Here is a 20,325-nt window from a genome sequence, read left to right on the forward strand (position 1 = left end):
AGTTCTTCATGTCGGACTTCAGTGTTTGACGTCCCTGACACTACGTCCATGTGTTATACAGTCTCTGGTGTGGCGTTGATTTATTAGGGTGAAGCGAGCCAACCACCAAACAGACACCATGGCCGCCATCGTGCACATGTATGTTGAGTTAAAAGCGTTCATATCTCCAGACTTAGCCATCAATATTTGTTACCTGTTCTGTTTGAGAGTCTTTGCCCCAGAGTAAAACGTTTTCATACTGGGAAAGAGCCAGTTGAGGTGCGTTTGATTATCTGATTAAGATGCTTCCTGGACGCTTCCCTTTAGAGGTTTTCCTGCATGACCAACATGGAGAAGACCCAGCGCTCGATGGTTGGGAATCTATATCCCATCTGGTCTGGGAACGTCTCTGAATCCCGCAGAAAAGGAGATCTGTTCATCATTGGCCCAAAGGCCATAACTTCAATAAGCAGAAAAAATAATGTGTTATCTGTGCTTCCACTGCAAAGATCTGCTGAACTAAATTGCATGATTCATACAGCAATGACAATTAAGACGTCCGACTATATGTCCAACAGGAGTTTAGATTTTTCTGTTTTCTAAATGTTTATTCTTCTTTTGTACCAAAGAAAAGTGTCCAGACTTCTGCATAAAAAAAACTTTTCGGAGCTAAACTTTTGAGTTCAGTCCCCGGCTCTCCTCAGACAGACAGACTTCCGAGAAGCAAAGATGAGCCTCAGAGAGCTGACATTAACTCCCCACTGCTCTGTGAGCCGCTGCAGAAAGCTGCAGATGAAACCCGCCTGAGGAGAGACGCAGAGGGCCACTAATGTCTGCATGAGGCCCCTCACTGTGTTCATTTCAGAGCAACCCGAGCTCATCCTCTCCCTACTGGGCTCATAATGCAATTACACTCTCACATCTGCAGGGGGCTCCCTCTGTCTCCACCTCAGCCCACTGCTCTCTCTCCATATGTGTGTGTGTAGGTGTGTGTGTGTGAGTGAGAAAGAGAGAGAGAGGTACAGTGAGGTCTCCTGCTTGAGATTTGCGGTTAATCAATCATCGCGCCGCCTTAATGACACCCTGCTGCTTCCCTAATGTCTGCTGGCAGAGGAGCTGCCGCTGGCACAGAGCTCATGCAGGCACACATATGGTCGCCTCAGTGAGTGACAGGACCCCTTTCATGTGAGCTGCCCTGCACGCTGGATGCCATCAGCCTCATACAGCCGCCGCCGGCTACAAATAAAATGAAGGTGTGTGGGGGGGGAAGCTGTGCAGAGAATCTTCAGCTTCATTCACCTGGTTCAACCAGAAAGTAAAAAACACAAATAAACACGAGCAAGAAAACTTTTGTAAGCTGACCTTGTAAAGTGACCTTGTAAGCTGACCTTGTAAAGCGACCTTGTAAAGCGACCTTGTAAAGTACTTTTCTAGTCGTCTGACTGCTCAAAGCACTTTTACACTCCAGGTCACACCTACATATTCACACATTTAAGACGTCACTGGTTCATCCAAACCAAGGTTTTAAAGAGAGGCTGAGACCAATCAAGGAGAAAGCGCAAGTGGAAAGCGCAAAGCACCCTGGGACCTGTAGTTCTATAGTCCTATAGATATCAGTGTTCTGTCCGTGCAGGTGTGGGCTCCCTCCGGCTTCCTCCCACAGTCCAAAGACATGCGAGTTGAAAGATAGATAGCATCTTCAGGATGCAGAGCTCTGCAGCGGAAAACAAACAATTCATCCATCAATCTGCACGAATAATCTCTGTGCAGAACTACAGCCGAATATAATCTGTCAAATAACAATGATCCATACAAGGGGCGTGTCTGAAAAACCTCCCAAGAGAGGCGTCCAGGAGAACTTCCTTATCAGATGCTTGAAACCAACTCAACTGGCTCCTTTCCAGTTCTGCAGAAGAACTTCCCTGGATGGAGTTAGAGACGTCGATGGATTTGGATGAAGGGTTTAATCTGTGCAAAGGTACTTTTCATGAAGCGCTTGAGTCTCATTCCTCTGAAGACATCCCGACATGTAGACTGCAGGAATGTGGAGCATGTATCATCCCCGGTCAGATCAAATCCCCTCCACGGAGCAGAAATCACCAAATATAGCAGCCATGTTTTCCTAAGACCCCTGAGAGTCTGACTGACGCTGATCTCAATCTGACCTGACATTTGCAACCCTTAAACTGAGTGTCGTCACATCAGTCACAAAGAACTCCATAATAAGCAGCACAGAGGAAGTCTGCTCTACAAATGCGGTCCGGAGCTGGCACGGCTTGGAGCGTCTCACTGCTTGAACCTCAACTGTGGGCTGAGTTTGGAGTCCATTTGTATGCAGGTGGCTGCAGACCGAGGCCCATCTGTCCACCGGAGCGCGCTCTAATTTATGTTAGCTGTTGACGCACACAGGCAAACAAACATGCACACACAGACGGACAAATACACACACCTTCCTGCTCAGTAGAAATGACAGAAGAGGAGATCTGGAACTAAAGAAGTAATCCATCATCTGAGTACAGCTCCAGTTTGTCACCAGACACACACACACACACACACACACACACATGCACACACACTAAACATTAAACAAGTAGACACCTTTTCAGTGTATAAATATTCATGATTTCATCCACTAAAATTATTTCTGCTGATGGTACATTTTATTACATTTTATACTGTGCTAAAAAAAAATTTGTTTGTTAGTTTGTTTATTTGTTAGTTTGTTTATTTGTTAGTTCTGGTTACTTTTATATTTCCGTTGTAGTTTACTTTATCCTGTGCTGTATTTATATTCCTGCTCTGGTTTACGTTTCATTCTGTGCTACGCTCCGGTTTAAACGGTTTCCTCCTGACACCTTCTGGTCCGGGGTCAGCGCCTCTGTACGCTGGGGTCAGAAAGATTTGATCAGATTCCCTCTCAGCTGAAAGAATGGTGACACAGAGACCCATTTCTTAGGAAAAATAACCATTTTATTCTTGGTCACGTGTCACTTATATATTCTTGTGTCTTCTGTGTAAAATGGTTTAAATGTTTCTTCTTCTCTGATTATAAATAACAGCGGAGTTCTGCGCAGCCTGGGGAATGAAAACGATAAAAACTAAGAGTAGAAAAATGAATCACTCGAGCTGCTGACGGCGCCCGAGCTCAAACACACAATCCTCCCGTCGACAAGTTTAATCATCAGTCTCTTCATGATCACATCGGAAACAGCAAAAGCTCTCAACATTCTAGTCCTGGTCCTGGGTCCGGTCCTGATCGACTCCAGTCCTCTCCTGTAGACTCACTTAATGATTCTGTGATGGACTGTGAAGGGTTACATGAGGTCATCCTCTGAAAGAAGTCCAGTTTGTCACCAGACACACACACACACACACACACACACACACACACACACACACACACACACACACACACACACACACACACACACACACACACACTAAACAAGTAGACACCTTTTCAGTGTATAAATATTCATGATTTCATCCACTAAAATTATTTCTGCTGATGGTACCAGCTGAAAGAGAAATCTTTGAGGACTTTTATTCATATATGTTTTAAAGAAATGTTGAATATGCACAGAAAAACAACATTTGAAGGTCATATTATTTTATTTTCTGCTTTCCCCATAAGTTAAACTTCATAAAACGTCACTCTTTTGATTTAATTTCGGGAACCCCACAAAGGTTCAGTCTACTGAAACCCCTTACTGAAAAGTCTGCTGTCCTTATTGAACTCTGGCTTTTTGAAGACGGTCCTGCAGTTCACTAATTGTCCACATGAGGCAGACTGTAGAGCAGTTCATTGAGTGTCCACTAGAGGCAGGCTGTATTTTGTCCAACTTTGATCAGACTAAAAGCGCCTCTTTCTGCAGACAAAGGGGGCATTCGATTTGTCCCTTCTATCTACTTTCACTGAAACTGTAACACGATGCTGCCACCTGCTGGAGCTTCACGTTTTATCCACATTGAAGTGGAGATTCTAGAGTCCAAAGAATCTCACTAAACAACATATTTTACAGGGTCTATTACACATCAGAAACTGACCTTCTACCATCTTGTGATAAGTTTTTATTTCAACCTTCCTTAAATTTGATTTTACATCATGGCATGAAGGCAAAGCCTTCGACTTGCAGGTCGATCTCTGTTCCAACACTCACCTTTGATCATGAACTAAAGTGATCAAAAGAAAAAGATATTGGATACAAGCAACCAAAAAGGACTACAGGTCCCAGGGTGCTTTGCGCTTTTCACGTCTCTCTGATTGGAAGACTGCTCGTCTGCTGGTCTCAGCGTCTCTTTAAAACCTCTGATATTTTGGTGACGTCTCAAATGACGTCATTAATGGGACAGCGCCGATCGACTTTGCAGCGCACGTGCCAAACACGGTACTGTCCTTTGATGTGTTCCATTCTCTTTGAAACGTCACAGAACAGGTCAAAGCGAGGTTATAAGTAGAGGTGGTTTCTGCCTGTAGAGTCACTTCACCCTCTCCTAAAGAGGCGTGTAAGTGCTCTGTGACCCAGGACTCCGGTCCCCGGTGGAGGCAGGTACACAACCACTCCCGTGCAGGTTTACTGCACCAACCTGCTCAGTGCCCGACAGTGTGAGCATGGCCTCCACTCTAGGGGGGCTCAGGCCTCAGGCCTCACTGGCAGGTCCAAGACTCTCCAAGTGAGGGGAGCCACAGAGACTAGACTACACTAGGTAGTGCCTTAGTTAGTTTCTTTTGGTTAGTTTGTTTATTTGTTTGTTTTGGTTAATTTGTTTGTTAGTTTTGGTTGGTTTGTTTATATGTTAGTTTTTTTGTTTTGGTTATTTTTATGTTTCCATTGTAGTTTACTTTATACTGTGCTATATTTATATTTCTTTTATGGTTTACATTTTATACTGTGCTATATATTTTTTTTGTTAGTTTGTTTTGGTTGGTTAGTTTGTTTATTTGTTAGTTTGTTTATTTGTTAGTTTTGGTTATTTTATATTTCCGTTGTAGTTTACTTTATCCTGTGCTGTATTTATATTCCTGCTCTGGTTTACGTTTCATTCTGTGCTACGCTCCGGTTTAAACGGTTTCCTCCTGACACCTTCTGGTCCGGGGTCAGCGCCTCTGTACGCTGCTGTCAGAAAGTCTTGATCAGATTCCCTCTCAGCTGAAAGAATGGTGACACAGAGACCCATTTCTTAGGAAAAATAACCATTTTATTCTTCGTCACGTGTCACTTATACACTATAAAAAAGGATTTTTGTGTGTAGTAAATATAATCCATACATATTGTTAAAATTATACTTAAAGAATATAAGTCAGGTAATGAACTGCATTACAATAGGTAGATTTTACCCTGTATACCTATTTTTTAACAGTAACTGTCTCTTCACAAATAAACTGAATAATATCTACCTAAAGTTATTGGGTGTGCATTGGAGAGTGCGCATGCGTCATCACTTCTTTGCTGAGGAACTTATTGGCGGGACCCTCCAGCCATGTTTTGGCATCGTGGTTGAAGGTAGGTATTGATAATAAAACTGTTTGTCATTCAGTAAATGAAATTGTGAACACAATTATTAGTCTGATATATCGCTAATTTAATCAGGAAGCCTGTTGTTAACAAAGATATTCTGGCGACTTCCCTTAATGTTAGCATGGCTAATCGAGCACAAGCACGTTTTGTTTCAGGAGAACAACAATAGTTGAGTTGGTGGTCAGAATGTAGATTCATTAAAATTATCTACATAATGTGATATTTAATTGGGGAATAAATGTACTGCTCCTCTAGCTAACTTTCTATGGTCATAATAATGTCATATGTGGCATTGTATGTCCTTCGTCGACTACCGTTGCCCTCGTTGCTATGGTGACGCTTCTGTTTTTCCATAGTCATGACATGGATGCACATATGTGATAGTGACCTAGCGTTAGCGTTAAGCTCCGGTGCGTTTAGACAAACCAAGAAATACGGGACAAACTTTCAAACAGATATTTAGAGAGTTACTTGATTCTCATAAAGTCAGCTTTGAGCGTAGCGAGCAGTGAGTGTGTAGGCGAGTGACGGAGAGAGAGAGAGAGAGAGAGAGAGACGGTCACGCTGAACGGACAGCTGTTTGACCGGAGTACAAGTAAGATGTAAAGTAGTTATAAATATACAGTGTTGAATTCACGCTGTCAAACAATACAGCGCCTTAAAACTCAGGTAAAGTCTGTGTGTTGCCTTCCAGCTGCTATAGGTAAATCAGACGGTTTTATTATTTTTCACAAAATTGAAGCTGAAGGACAAGTCTCCACTTTAAAGCCTTGATGTAAATACGCAGCTCGTATATCCGGGCATTTTTTCAACATACTGCTGATCTGTTTTGGCAAACTGTAATTTGACTATTTTTTGTCCTGACTAAATCTTAAAGTTTAAACACAATCAAATATTCCATGTTTCTGTCTTTTACTTATACAGTAGCCTCTATGAAAACCTTTGATGACAATTGAAATGCATTACTAAGGTATTTCAATTTTAACAAAAGATAAATAAGCTTTAGAATCAATTTTTTTATCATTAATAAGCACTTGTACAGTATGGTGTGTGTGTTTGTCTTTCACAGCTGGATCTATATTTTAACCATTGGAGGGCTACTTGAAAAACCTACAACCTATTTAAACACATTCAGGTATGTTTTCCAGACACGTACATTTAACTGACCATGACTGAACCCTGTGTGGACACATTCAGCTGTGGAATATATGGGGAATACGACCTTGAGGGCCTTTCAGATAAAGGACAAGGTGCACACTGAGCTGGTCGCGGCATTGGACACAAAGCAAAAGGGTAGAGCACACGAGTAAAAAGTCGTCATATTGGTCGTACTGAGGTGACGTCAGGAAGCGCTGCGTTCAAGTTGAAAATGTTTACATTTTTGCACAGCTCGCAAGAGCGGCAAGCGGGACCCTGACCAGCGCTTAAGTCAGTGGCGAAGAGATACACTCTTGTGCAGAGCAAAACTGTTTTTTTATTTTTTTAACAGTAGACAATGAATGGGCTTGACACCGGTGCACAGCAACCACTGTATCCTATCTGAAAGGCTCTTTGCTGTCAATGAATTGCTTGTGTAAAATATGTAGCTTTACTTAATCAAAACACAAAAATAACCGGAGAAAATATGTCAAAAACCTTTTCAGACCAAGTGACCCTCAGCCCTGCTCACTGCCTTCAAAGAGAGGTGGCCTGGACTGTTAAGTGAGGAACGAAATGTAAGAAAGTTTAGTTTATTGTTTATAAACCAAATAAATTATTGCATTCATACAATTAATCTAATTAGTCTAATGAATACTAGTCAGACCCTTTGAAGTTGAGAATTTTGTCCCTTAACTGATTTTTAGATCGAGGAAGAGTTCCGATGTCTAACCACTGTTCCCTGGGAATAGACATTTCTGCTGAAACTACATGAGCACACACCAAGCCAAACGAGGAGCAGCTGGATGCAGCCTCTTAAATACTAAAAACTAGGTATTTCTTCAGTTTTTCTTGAAAATTGCAAAACTCAGTTTGCAGACATGAGTAAAGTAACTTAAATGTCATTTCAGTCCCTCAGTATTGACAGAAAGGTGGTTGTCAGTTGCCTCATCGAGTACCTTGGAGAACAAAAGAAAGAGCTGTTCCTAGACTGCCAGGTATGTTATTAATTGATTATTAACTCTGACACAATGGTTACATTTTTGACAACTGAATTTCGTCGTCTCTCAACCGAAAGGTAAAGGGTTCGATCCCCAGCTCCTGTGAGCAACATGTCCAATGTGTCCTTGGGCAAGTCAGCCCAACGCCACAGCCCGAATTGCTCTCCCTGCTGCATCAGGGGTGTATGAATGGATTAGTTATTTTTGATGGTCAATTTACAGAGAAATCACTTTTTCTTTTCTTCCAGGAGGATGAACACGAGGACCACAGATCAAACCATGAAGGTGCTTGTGATCTGGGACCCTAAAGCTGAGGTGTGTCCAGAAAATGTTTCTATCGAGGGCGACAAGGTGCTGAACAGGTGTGGAAATCAAACCAAGAGGCATGTATGCTGTTGGTGGGATTGATTTACGCTCTCAACCTTGAGTCACCCAAAAGACGGAAATACACATTTGAAGTCTTCTGTAAACTGATGGAGCAATAAGGTTGAGCTCCTCAGAAGTATGGTTGTTGAATGAACTCATGTTATTTGGGCTCAATGAGACCTTACCTGTTACTGTCGGACTTTTTAGTACAAAGTGTGTTCTGTGAATTGAGATCTTTTTTTTTTTGGGCTCTCAGCATTTGTCGAGATTTAAAAAAAAATCTTTGTTTTTTTGGATGACTGTTTCTCAGGGGAAAGAGACTAAACACTTCATGTGTTGAATACTACTCGGGTAAAGTTATGATCTAACCTGATTCAATGAACAACATCGGTTAAGTTTACACATTACATACTGTATTTCAGACACCAAGACACTGAAATACACCGTCAATATATTTTGTACACTTTTTTCTTTTTCATCCCTTTGAAATTCTTGTGTGTAGATCATTTCTGGACTTGACTTTTACTGATACATTTTTTACACTATTTTATTGTATTAATATATTTAACACCATTTAGCCAAAAGTTTAGCAAAATACAATCTGCCTCAGGTCTCAATAATATTTTCTGTTGTACAACACTTTGTTTTCCTGAATTGTATCTTCATTTGTAAAAGATGCTTTACGGTTATGTATGTTCTGCATATTTCCCAGGTAATACTTCAACTTATATTTTGAGATAAAAAAGTTTGGTTTGTTTACATGTTACATATTTCGGGCTCAATGCTACTTGTCCTTAATGTTTAATGATAAAACAATTAAAGTAGATGTCATGGTTAAAATTGTCTCTTGTGTCTGTCATTGACTTTTGGGTGAAACAAACTTTCTTTAAAAAAGTAATTAACTTGTTATTTTGGTTAATAAGTATTAAAAAATATTAAGTACATAAAATATGTGCTACAAATACACTATAATCGTGAGTAAATATGACTCACTTTTCATAGGTATCTAGTTATTAAATCTATTTCAAAAGATTAAGTAGACTTTAACTAATTTATTTGAGTATATTATAGCTGATACATTCAGGTAATCTCTACTCAAAAAAATTAGGTAAAATGTACATAATCAAACTGAGTGCAAATTGTTACACCAATTTTATTGAGTAGATTCTATAGGTTGCTTTTTATAGTGTATATTCTTGCGTCTTCTGTGTAAAACGGTTTAAATGTTTCTTCTTCTCTGATTATAAATAACAGCGGAGTTCTGCGCAGCCTGGGGAATGAAAACGATAAAAACTAAGAGTAGAAAAATGAATCACTCGAGCTGCTGACGGCGCCCGAGCTCCAACACACAATCCTCCCGTCGACAAGTTTAATCATCAGTCTCTTCATGATCACATCGGAAACAGCAAAAGCTCTCAACATTCTAGTCCTGGTCCTGGGTCCGGTCCTGATCGACTCCAGTCCTCTCCTGTAGACTCACTTAATGATTCTGTGATGGACTGTGAAGGGTTACATGAGGTCATCCTCTGAAAGAAGTCCAGTTTGTCACCACACACACACACACACACACACACACACACACACACACACACTAAACAAGTAGACACCTTTTCAGTGTATAAATATTCATGATTTCATCCACTAAAATTATTTCTGCTGATGGTACCAGCTGAAAGAGAAATCTTTGAGGACTTTTATTCATATATGTTTTAAAGAAATGTTGAATATGCACAGAAAAACAACATTTGAAGGTCATATTATTTTAATTTCTGCTTTCCCCATAAGTTAAACTTCATAAAACGTCACTCTTTTGATTTAATTTCGGGAACCCCACAAAGGTTCAGTCTACTGAAACCCCTTACTGAAAAGTCTGCTGTCCTTATTGAACTCTGGCTTTTTGAAGACGGTCCTGCAGTTCACTAATTGTCCACATGAGGCAGACTGTAGAGCAGTTCATTGAGTGTCCACTAGAGGCAGGCTGTATTTTGTCCAACTTTGATCAGACTAAAAGCGCCTCTTTCTGCAGACAAAGGGGGCATTCGATTTGTCCCTTCTATCTACTTTCACTGAAACTGTAACACGATGCTGCCACCTGCTGGAGCTTCACGTTTTATCCACATTGAAGTGGAGATTCGAGAGTCCAAAGAATCTCACTAAACAACATATTTTACAGGGTCTATTACACATCAGAAACTGACCTTCTACCATCTTGTGATAAGTTTTTATTTCAACCTTCCTTAAATTTGATTTTACATCATGGCATGAAGGCAAAGCCTTCGACTTGCAGGTCGATCTCTGTTCCAACACTCACCTTTGATCATGAACTAAAGTGATCAAAAGAAAAAGATATTGGATACAAGCAACCAAAAAGGACTACAGGTCCCAGGGTGCTTTGCGCTTTTCACGTCTCTCTGATTGGAAGACTGCTCGTCTGCTGGTCTCAGCGTCTCTTTAAAACCTCGGATATTTTGGTGACGTCTCAAATGACGTCATTAATGGGACAGCGCCGATCGGCTTTGCAGCGCACGTGCCAAACACGGTACTGTCCTTTGATGTGTTCCATTCTCTTTGAAACGTCACAGAACAGGTCAAAGCGAGGTTATAAGTAGAGGTGGTTTCTGCCTGTAGAGTCACTTCACCCTCTCCTAAAGAGGCGTGTAAGTGCTCTGTGACCCAGGACTCCGGTCCCCGGTGGAGGCAGGTACACAACCACTCCGGTGCAGGTTTACTGCACCAACCTGCTCAGTGCCCGACAGTGTGAGCATGGCCTCCACTCTAGGGGGGCTCAGGCCTCAGGCCTCACTGGCAGGTCCAAGACTCTCCAAGTGAGGGGAGCCACAGAGACTAGACTACACTAGGTAGTGCCTTAGTTAGTTTGTTTGTTAGTTTTGGTTATTTTTATATTTCCGTTGTAGTTTACTTTTATACTGTGCTGTATTTATATTTCTTTTATGGTTTACATTTTATACTGTGCTATATTTATTTTATTTGGTTGGTTAGTTTGTTTTGTTTGTTAGTTTATTTGTTAGTTTGTTTTGTTTGTTAGTTTGTTTATTTGTTAGTTTGGTTTGTATGTTAGTTTGTTTGTTTTGGTTAGTTTTATATTTCTGTTGTAGTTTACTTTTATACTGTGCTGTATTCATTTTTCTTTGATGGTTTACATTTCATACTGTGCTATATTTATTTTATTTGGTTGGTTAGTTTGTTTATTTGTTAGTTTGTTTATTTGTTAGTTTGTAAGTTTGTTTGTTTTGGTTTGTTTGTTTGTTAGTTTTGGTTACTTTTATATTTCCGTTGCCTTCGACTTGCAGGTCGATCTCTGTTCCAACACTCACCTTTGGTCATGAACTAAAGTGATCAAAAGAAAAAGATATTGGATACAAGCAAGCAAAAAGGATGTTTTTTGCATGTAGGCTGTTGTTCTGCACAGAGATTATTAGTGCATATTGGTGGATGGATTGTTTGTTCTCCCTGCAGAGCTGTTATCTATCTTTCCTACCCACCTAACTACCTAACCTCCTACCCGACTAGCAGGTCTTTGGACTGTGGGAGGAAGCCGACACCTACATGAGGAGGACATGCAAACTCCACACAGACAGGGGGTACGTCTCACTTTGCTTATTTGCAGTCTCCTCGGTCCTCGGTCCGCGGCTGAACCGGAAGTAGTTCCCAAGCCGCCATGTTGAGGATCGTCCCAAAGCTCTTATAGCGAACGGAGGAGAGAGGATCGAGGAGAGAGGAGGCTGATCTGAGGAGCGATGACCGAGGAGACACGAGAGCTGACTTCACGGAAGTCTTTTCACTGACAGACACGCCCCCTTCTCGTATATCACTCACTGATTGGACGCTGCACAGGATCAGACTTCAGTGAAACAGAGTTTAATACGGGAGAAAAGAGGGACATTAAAAAGAGGCTAAACGGAGCGTGGGACATTTAAACAGATGATGAACATCAGTGAGTTTGTAAAGAGTCGCTCTGTGATGAGCTGGGATTAAAAAGAGTCTGATGAAGAGGAGTCCGTTTTATATTCTCACTTATTTATCTTCACAAAGTTTCATCATTTAGATTCTAATCAATCATTTTCAGTATCCTGACACATAAATATCCGTTTATAAAATACAGAGTTCGTTGTCTAAATACAGGCTAGGTTCAGTCCAAACTGTTCAATAATAATCAATAATTATAGACAATTCAAAATGAAATCTTTAAGTCAGTAGAAACTGTCCTTTTGGTTTGAAACAGACTGCAGGTTGTTCTTCAGGTGTTTTATCAGGTAAAGACACTAAACACTGTAACTGTGTGTGTTTGATGAGAAATAATACTGTGTGTGTGTGTGTGTGTGTGTGTGTGTGTGTGTGTGTGTGTGTGTGTGTGTGTGTGTGTGTGAGATGAGAAATAATACAGTGCGTGTTCGTGTGTGGACATAAACGGCTGTTCGGCTGATTGACAGCTGAACGTGATCAGCTGATGTCGCGTCATGTGACGCTGTCGAGGAAACAACGTCTCATGTGTCTTAAAGCTGATTTCCTCGGTCCTCTCTCCTCGGCTTCGTTTCCTCCGTGCATCTCTGTTGGGCGGGACTAAAGACGCAAGTGGAGGAGACAACTCGGAGGACACTCGGTGCAAATAAGGGAACTGAGAAAGGCCCAGGCTCTCTACAACTATAAGACTACATGTCCCAGGGTGCTTTGCGCTTTCCACGTCTCTCTGATTGGAAAACTGCTCGTCTGCTGGTCTCAGCGTCTCTTTAAAACCTCGGATATTTTGGTGACGTCTCAAATGACGTCATTAATGGGACAGCGCCGATCGACTTTGCAGCGCACGTGCCAAACACGGTACTGTCCTTTGATGTGTTCCATTCTCTTTGAAACGTCACAGAACAGGTCAAAGCGAGGTTATAAGTAGAGGTGGTTTCTGCCTGTAGAGTCACTTCACCCTCTCCTAAAGAGGCGTGTAAGTGCTCTGTGACCCAGGACTCCGGTCCCCGGTGGAGGCAGGTACACAACCACTCCGGTGCAGGTTTACTGCACCAACCTGCTCAGTGCCCGACAGTGTGAGCATGGCCTCCACTCTAGGGGGGCTCAGGCCTCAGGCCTCACTGGCAGGTCCAAGACTCTCCAAGTGAGGGGAGCCACAGAGACTAGACTACACTAGGTAGTGCCTTAGATAGTTTGTTTTGGTTAGTTTGTTTATTTGTTTGTTTTGGTTAATTTGTTTGTTAGTTTTGGTTATTTTTATATTTCCATTGTAGTTTACTTTATACTGTGCTGTATTTATATTTCTTTTATGGTTTACATTTCATACTGTGCTGTATATATTTATTTATTTTGGTTGGTTAGTTTGTTTATTTGTTACTTTGTTTTGGTTTGTTTGTTTGTTTGTTAGTTTTGGTTTGTTTGTTTGTTTGTTAGTTTTGGTTTGTTTGTTTGTTAGTTTGTTTGTTTTGTTTGTGAGTTTGTTTGTTAGTTTTGGTTACTTTTATATTTCCGTTGCCTTCGACTTGCAGGTCGATCTCTGTTCCAACACTCACCTTTGATCATGAACTAAAGTGATCAAAAGAAAAAGATATTGGATACAAGCAACCAAAAAGGATGTTTTTTGCATGTAGGCTGTTGTTCTGCACAGAGATTATTAGTGCATATTGGTGGATGGATTGTTTGTTCTCCCTGCAGAGCTGTTATCTATCTTTCCTACCCTCCTAACTACCTAACCTCCTACCCGACTAGCAGGTCTTTGGACTGTGGGAGGAAGCTGTAGACCCCGGAGAGAGCAGACACCTGCATGAGGAGGACATGCAAACTCCACACAGACGGGGGGTACATCCCAAGTGTCTTATTTGCAGTCTCCTCGGTCCTCGGTCCTCGGTCCGCGGCCGGAAGTAGTTCCAAAGCTGCCATGTTGAGGATCGTCCCAAAGCTCTAATAGCGAACGGAGGAGAGAGGATCGAGGAGAGAGGAGGCTGATCCGAGGAGCGATGACCGAGGAGACACGAGAGCTGACTTCACGGAAGTCTTTTCACTGACAGACACGCCCCCTTCTCGTATATCACTCACTGATTGGACGCTGCACAGGATCAGACTTCAGTGAAACTTCTCAACATGAGCAGAGTTTAATACGGGAGAAAAGAGGGACATTAAAAAGAGGCTAAACGGAGCGTGGGACATTTAAACAGATGATGAACATCAGTGAGTTTGTAAAGAGTCGCTCTGTGATGAGCTGGGATTAAAAAGAGTCTGATGAAGAGGAGTCCGTTTTATATTCTCACTTATTTATCTTCTGAACGTTTCATCATTTAGATTCTAATCAATCATTTTCAGTATCCTGACACATAAATATCTGTTTATAAAATACAGAGTTTGTTGTCTAAATACAGGCTAGGTTCAGTCCAAACTGTTTAATAATAATCAATAATTATAGACAATTCAAAATGAAATCTTTAAGTCAGTAGAAACTGTCCTTTTGGTTTGAAACAGACTGCAGGTTGTTCTTCAGGTGTTTTATCAGGTAAAGACACTAAACACTGTAACTGTGTGTGTGTGTGTGTGTGTGTGTGTGTGTGTGTGTGTGTGTGTGATGAGAAATAATACAGTGTGTGTTCGTGTGTGTGTGGACATAAACAGCTGTTCGGCTGATTGACAGCTGAACGCGATCAGCTGATGTGGCGTCATGTGACGCTGTCGAGGAAACGACGTCTCATGTGTCTTAAAGCTGATTTCCTCGGTCCTCTCTCCTCGGCTTCGTTTCCTCCGTGCATCTCTGGTGGGCGGGACTAAGACGCAAGTGGAGGAGACAACTCGGAGGACACTCGGTGCAAATAAGGGAACTGAGAAAGGCCCAGGATCTCTATAACTATAAGACTACATGTCCCAGGGTGCTTTGCGCTTTTCACGTCTCTCTGATTGGAAGACTGCTCGTCTGCTGGTCTCAGCGTCTCTTTAAAACCTCGGATATTTTGGTGACGTCTCAAATGACGTCATTAATGGGACAGCGCCGATCGGCTTTGCAGCGCACGTGCCAAACACGGTATTGTCCTTTGATGTGTTCCATTCTCTTTGAAACGTCACAGAACAGGTCAAAGCGAGGTTATAAGTAGAGGTGGTTTCTGCCTGTAGAGTCACTTCACCCTCTCCTAAAGAGGCGTGTAAGTGCTCTGTGACCCAGGACTCCGGTCCCCGGTGGAGGCAGGTACACAACCACTCCGGTGCAGGTTTACTGCACCAACCTGCTCAGTGCCCGACAGTGTGAGCATGGCCTCCACTCTAGGGGGGCTCAGGCCTCAGGCCTCACTGGCAGGTCCAAGACTCTCCAAGTGAGGGGAGCCACAGAGACTAGACTACACTAGGTAGTGCCTTAGTTAGTTTGTTTTGGTTGGTTAGTTTGTTTATTTTGGTTAGTTTGTTTATATGTCAGTTTGTTTGTTTTGGTTATTTTTATATTTCCATTGTAGTTTACTTTTATGCTGTGCTGTATTTATATTTCTTTTATGGTTTACATTTTATACTGTGCTATATTTTTCTTTTGTTTGTTTGTTTTGTTTGTTAGTTTGTTTATTTGTTAGTTTGTTTATTTGTTAGTTTTGGTTATTTTATATTTCCGTTGTAGTTTACTTTATCCTGTGCTATATTTTTTTTTTGTTAGTTTGTTTTGGTTGGTTAGTTTGTTTATTTGTTAGTTTTGGTTATTTTATATTTCCGTTGTAGTTTACTTTATCCTGTGCTGTATTTATATTCCTGCTTTGGTTTACGTTTCATTCTGTGCTACGCTCCGGTTTAAACGGTTTCCTCCTGACACCTTCTGGTCCGGGGTCAGCGCCTCTGTACGCTGCTGTCAGAAAGTCTTGATCAGATTCCCTCTCAGCTGAAAGAATGGTGACACAGAGACCCATTTCTTAGGAAAAATAATGAAAATAATGAACTGCATTACAATAGGTAGATTTTACCCTGTATACCTATTTTTTAACAGTAACTGTCTCTTCACAAATAAACTGAATAATATCTACCTAAAGTTATTGGGTGTGCATTGGAGAGTCCGCATGCGTCATCACTTCTTTGCTGAGGAACTTATTGGCGGGACCCTCCAGCCATGTTTTGGCATCGTGGTTGAAGGTAGGTATTGATAATAAAACTGTTTGTCATTCAGTAAATGAAATTGTGAACACAATTATTAGTCTGATATATCGCTAATTTAATCAGGAAGCCTGTTGTTAACAAAGATATTCTGGCGACTTCCCTTAATGTTAGCATGGCTAATCGAGCACAAGCACGTTTTGTTTCAGGAGAACAACAATAGTTGAGTTGGTGGTCAGAATGTAGATTCATTAAAATTATCTACATAATGTGATATTTAATTGGGGAATAAATGTACTGCTCCTCTAGCTAACTTTCTATGGTCATAATGTCATATGTGGCATTGTATGTCCTTCGTCGACTACCGTTGCCCTCGTTGCTATGGTGACGCTTCTGTTTTTCCATAGTCATGACATGGATGCACATATGTGATAGTGACCTAGCGTTAGCGTTAAGCTCCGGTGCGTTTAGACAAACCAAGAAATACGGGACAAACTTTAAAACAGATGTTTAGAGAGTTACTTGATTCTCATAAAGTCAGCTTTGAGCGTAGCGAGCAGTGAGTGTGTAGGCGAGTGACGGAGAGAGAGAGAGAGAGAGAGAGAGAGAGAGAGACGGTCACGCTGAACGGACAGCTGTTTGACCGGAGTACAAGTAAGATGTAAAGTAGTTATAAATATACAGTGTTGAATTCACGCTGTCAAACAATACAGCGCCTTAAAACTCAGGTAAAGTCTGTGTGTTGCCTTCCAGCTGCTATAGGTAAATCAGACGGTTTTATTATTTTTCACAAAATTGAAGCTGAAGGACAAGTCTCCACTTTAAAGCCTTGATGTAAATACGCAGCTCGTATATCCGTGCATTTTTTCAACATACTGCTGATCTGTTTTGGCAAACTGTAATTTGACTATTTTTTGTCCTGACTAAATCTTAAAGTTTAAACACAATCAAATATTCCATGTTTCTGTCTTTTACTTATACAGTAGCCTCTATGAAAACCTTTGATGACAATTGAAATGCATTACTAAGGTATTTCAATTTTAACAAAAGATAAATAAGCTTTAGAATCAATTTTTTTATCATTAATAAGCACTTGTACAGTATGGTGTGTGTGTTTGTCTTTCACAGCTGGATCTATATTTTAACCATTGGAGGGCTACTTGAAAAACCTACAACCTATTTAAACACATTCAGGTATGTTTTCCAGACACGTACATTTAACTGACCATGACTGAACCCTGTGTGGACACATTCAGCTGTGGAATATATGGGGAATACGACCTTGAGGGCCTTTCAGATAAAGGACAAGGTGCACACTGAGCTGGTCGCGGCATTGGACACAAAGCAAAAGGGTAGAGCACACGAGTAAAAAGTCGTCATATTGGTCGTACTGAGGTGACGTCAGGAAGCGCTGCGTTCAAGTTGAAAATGTTTACATTTTTGCACAGCTCGCAAGAGCGGCAAGCGGGACCCTGACCAGCGCTTAAGTCAGTGGCGAAGAGATACACTCTTGTGCAGAGCAAAACTGTTTTTTTATTTTTTTAACAGTAGACAATGAACGGGCTTGACACCGGTGCACAGCAACCACTGTATCCTATCTGAAAGGCTCTTTGCTGTCAATGAATTGCTTGTGTAAAATATGTAGCTTTACTTAATCAAAACACAAAAATAACTGGAGAAAATATGTCAAAAACCTTTTCAGACCAAGTGACCCTCAGCCCTGCTCACTGCCTTCAAAGAGAGGTGGCCTGGACTGTTAAGTGAGGAATGAAATGTAAGAAAGTTTAGTTTATTGTTTATAAACCAAATAAATTATTGCATTCATACAATTAATCTAATTAGTCTAATGAATACTAGTCAGACCCTTTGAAGTTGAGAATTTTGTCCCTTAACTGATTTTTAGATCGAGGAAGAGTTCCGATGTCTAACCACTGTTCCCTGGGAATAGACATTTCTGCTGAAACTACATGAGCACACACCAAGCCAAACGAGGAGCAGCTGGATGCAGCCTCTTAAATACTAAAAACTAGGTATTTCTTCAGTTTTTCTTGAAAATTGCAAAACTCAGTTTGCAGACATGAGTAAAGTAACTTAAATGTCATTTCAGTCCCTCAGTATTGACAGAAAGGTGGTTGTCAGTTGCCTCATCGAGTACCTTGGAGAACAAAAGAAAGAGCTGTTCCTAGACTGCCAGGTATGTTATTAATTGATTATTAACTCTGACACAATGGTTACATTTTTGACAACTGAATTTCGTCGTCTCTCAACCGAAAGGTAAAGGGTTCGATCCCCAGCTCCTGTGAGCAACATGTCCAATGTGTCCTTGGGCAAGTCAGCCCAACGCCACAGCCCGAATTGCTCTCCCTGCTGCATCAGGGGTGTATGAATGGATTAGTTACTTTTGATGGTCAATTTACAGAGAAATCACTTTTTCTTTTCTTCCAGGAGGATGAACACGAGGACCACAGATCAAACCATGAAGGTGCTTGTGATCTAGGACCCTAAAGCTGAGGTGTGTCCAGAAAATGTTTCTATCGAGGGCGACAAGGTGCTGAACAGGTGTGGAAATCAAACCAAGAGGCATGTATGCTGTTGGTGGGATTGATTTACGCTCTCAACCTTGAGTCACCCAAAAGACGGAAATACACATTTGAAGTCTTCTGTAAACTGATGGAGCAATAAGGTTGAGCTCCTCAGAAGTATGGTTGTTGAATGAACTCATGTTATTTGGGCTCAATGAGACCTTACCTGTTACTGTCGGACTTTTTAGTACAAAGTGTGTTCTGTGAATTGAGATCTTTTTTTTTTTGGGCTCTCAGCATTTGTCGAGATTTTAAAAAAAATCTTTGTTTTTTTGGATGACTGTTTCTCAGGGGAAAGAGACTAAACACTTCATGTGTTGAATACTACTCGGGTAAAGTTATGATCTAACCTGATTCCATGAACAACATCGGTTAAGTTTACACATTACATACTGTATTTCAGACACCAAGACACTGAAATACACCGTCAATATATTTTGTACACTTTTTTCTTTTTCATCCCTTTGAAATTCTTGTGTGTAGATCATTTCTGGACTTGACTTTTACTGATACATTTTTTACACTATTTTATTGTATTAATATATTTAACACCATTTAGCCAAAAGTTTAGCAAAATACAATCTGCCTCAGGTCTCAATAATATTTTCTATTGTACAACACTTTGTTTTCCTGAATTGTATCTTAATTTGTAAAAGATGCTTTACGGTTATGTATGTTCTGCATATTTCCCAGGTAATACTTCAACTTATATTTTGAGATAAAAAAGTTTGGTTTGTTTACATGTTACATATTTCGGGCTCAATGCTACTTGTCCTTAATGTTTAATGATAAAACAATTAAAGTAGATGTCATGGTTAAAATTGTCTCTTGTGTCTGTCATTGACTTTTGGGTGAAACAAACTTTCTTTAAAAAAGTAATTAACTTGTTATTTTGGTTAATAAGTATTAAAAAATATTAAGTACATAAAGTATGTGCTACAAATACACTATAATCGTGAGTAAATATGACTCACTTTTCATAGGTATCTAGTTGTTAAATCTATTTCAAAAGATTAAGTAGACTAACTAATTTATTTGAGTATATTATAGCTGATACATTCAGGTAATCTCTACTCAAAAAAATTAGGTAAAATGTACATAATCAAACTGAGTGCAAATTGTTACACCAATTTTATTGAGTAGATTCTATAGGTTGCTTTTTATAGTGTATATTCTTGCGTCTTCTGTGTAAAACGGTTTAAATGTTTCTTCTTCTCTGATTATAAATAACAGCGGAGTTCTGCGCAGCCTGGGGAATGAAAACGATAAAAACTAAGAGTAGAAAAATGAATCACTCGAGCTGCTGACGGCGCCCGAGCTCCAACACACAATCCCCCCGTCGACAAGTTTAAACATCAGTCTCTTCATGATCACATCGGAAACAGCAAAAGCTCTCAACATTCTAGTCCTGGTCCTGGGTCCGGTCCTGATCGACTCCAGTCCTCTCTTGTAGACTCACTTAATGATTCTGTGATGGACTGTGAAGGGTTACATGAGGTCATCCTCTGAAAGAAGTCCAGTTTGTCACCAGACACACACACACACACACACACACACACACACACTAAACAAGTAGACACCTTTTCAGTTTATAAATATTCATGATTTCATCCACTAAAATTATTTCTGCTGATGGTACCAGCTGAAAGAGAAATCTTTGAGGACTTTTATTCA

General features: G+C 40.7%; 4 long non-coding RNA genes across 12 annotated transcripts in view; 3 read left to right on the plus strand and 1 right to left on the minus strand.

Annotated features, from left to right (window-relative positions):
* Nucleotides 1-2,714: 2,714 nt before the first annotated feature.
* Nucleotides 2,715-9,536, minus strand: LOC306837259. Its single transcript, XR_013780906.1, has 2 exons — nucleotides 9,319-9,536; nucleotides 2,715-3,108 (listed from the first exon to the last, which is right to left on the minus strand). It is a non-coding gene; the product is annotated as an uncharacterized lncRNA (long non-coding RNA).
* Nucleotides 5,391-7,983, plus strand: LOC306837258. 4 transcript variants are annotated; one of them, XR_013780903.1, is made up of 7 exons: nucleotides 5,469-5,483; nucleotides 6,423-6,468; nucleotides 6,568-6,633; nucleotides 7,142-7,213; nucleotides 7,343-7,469; nucleotides 7,547-7,633; nucleotides 7,885-7,983. It is a non-coding gene; the product is annotated as an uncharacterized lncRNA (long non-coding RNA). The 4 variants fall into 4 exon arrangements; XR_013780902.1 differs by lacking the exon at nucleotides 6,423-6,468 and having other exon boundaries at nucleotides 5,391-5,483; nucleotides 7,885-7,981; XR_013780904.1 differs by lacking the exons at nucleotides 5,469-5,483; nucleotides 6,423-6,468 and adding an exon at nucleotides 6,076-6,093 and having other exon boundaries at nucleotides 7,885-7,982.
* Nucleotides 9,537-15,133: 5,597 nt separating the features above from the next.
* Nucleotides 15,134-20,325, plus strand: part of LOC306837591 — a 29,326-nt gene continuing 24,134 nt past the window's right edge. The window contains exon 1 of the long non-coding RNA XR_013780972.1: nucleotides 15,134-15,392. This is a non-coding gene — a long non-coding RNA (uncharacterized lncRNA). The remainder of the gene's footprint in view (nucleotides 15,393-20,325) is intronic.
* On the plus strand, nucleotides 16,000-19,460 carry LOC306836552. 6 transcript variants are annotated; one of them, XR_013780797.1, is made up of 7 exons: nucleotides 16,091-16,108; nucleotides 17,053-17,098; nucleotides 17,198-17,263; nucleotides 17,772-17,843; nucleotides 17,973-18,099; nucleotides 18,177-18,263; nucleotides 18,515-18,797. It is a non-coding gene; the product is annotated as an uncharacterized lncRNA (long non-coding RNA). The 6 variants fall into 6 exon arrangements; XR_013780798.1 differs by lacking the exon at nucleotides 16,091-16,108 and adding an exon at nucleotides 16,115-16,723; XR_013780800.1 differs by lacking the exon at nucleotides 16,091-16,108 and adding an exon at nucleotides 18,811-19,460 and having other exon boundaries at nucleotides 16,738-17,098; nucleotides 18,515-18,583.

Source organism: Symphodus melops (genome assembly GCF_947650265.1).
Source record: "Symphodus melops genome assembly, chromosome: 16".
Taxonomy (NCBI): domain Eukaryota; kingdom Metazoa; phylum Chordata; class Actinopteri; order Labriformes; family Labridae; genus Symphodus; species Symphodus melops.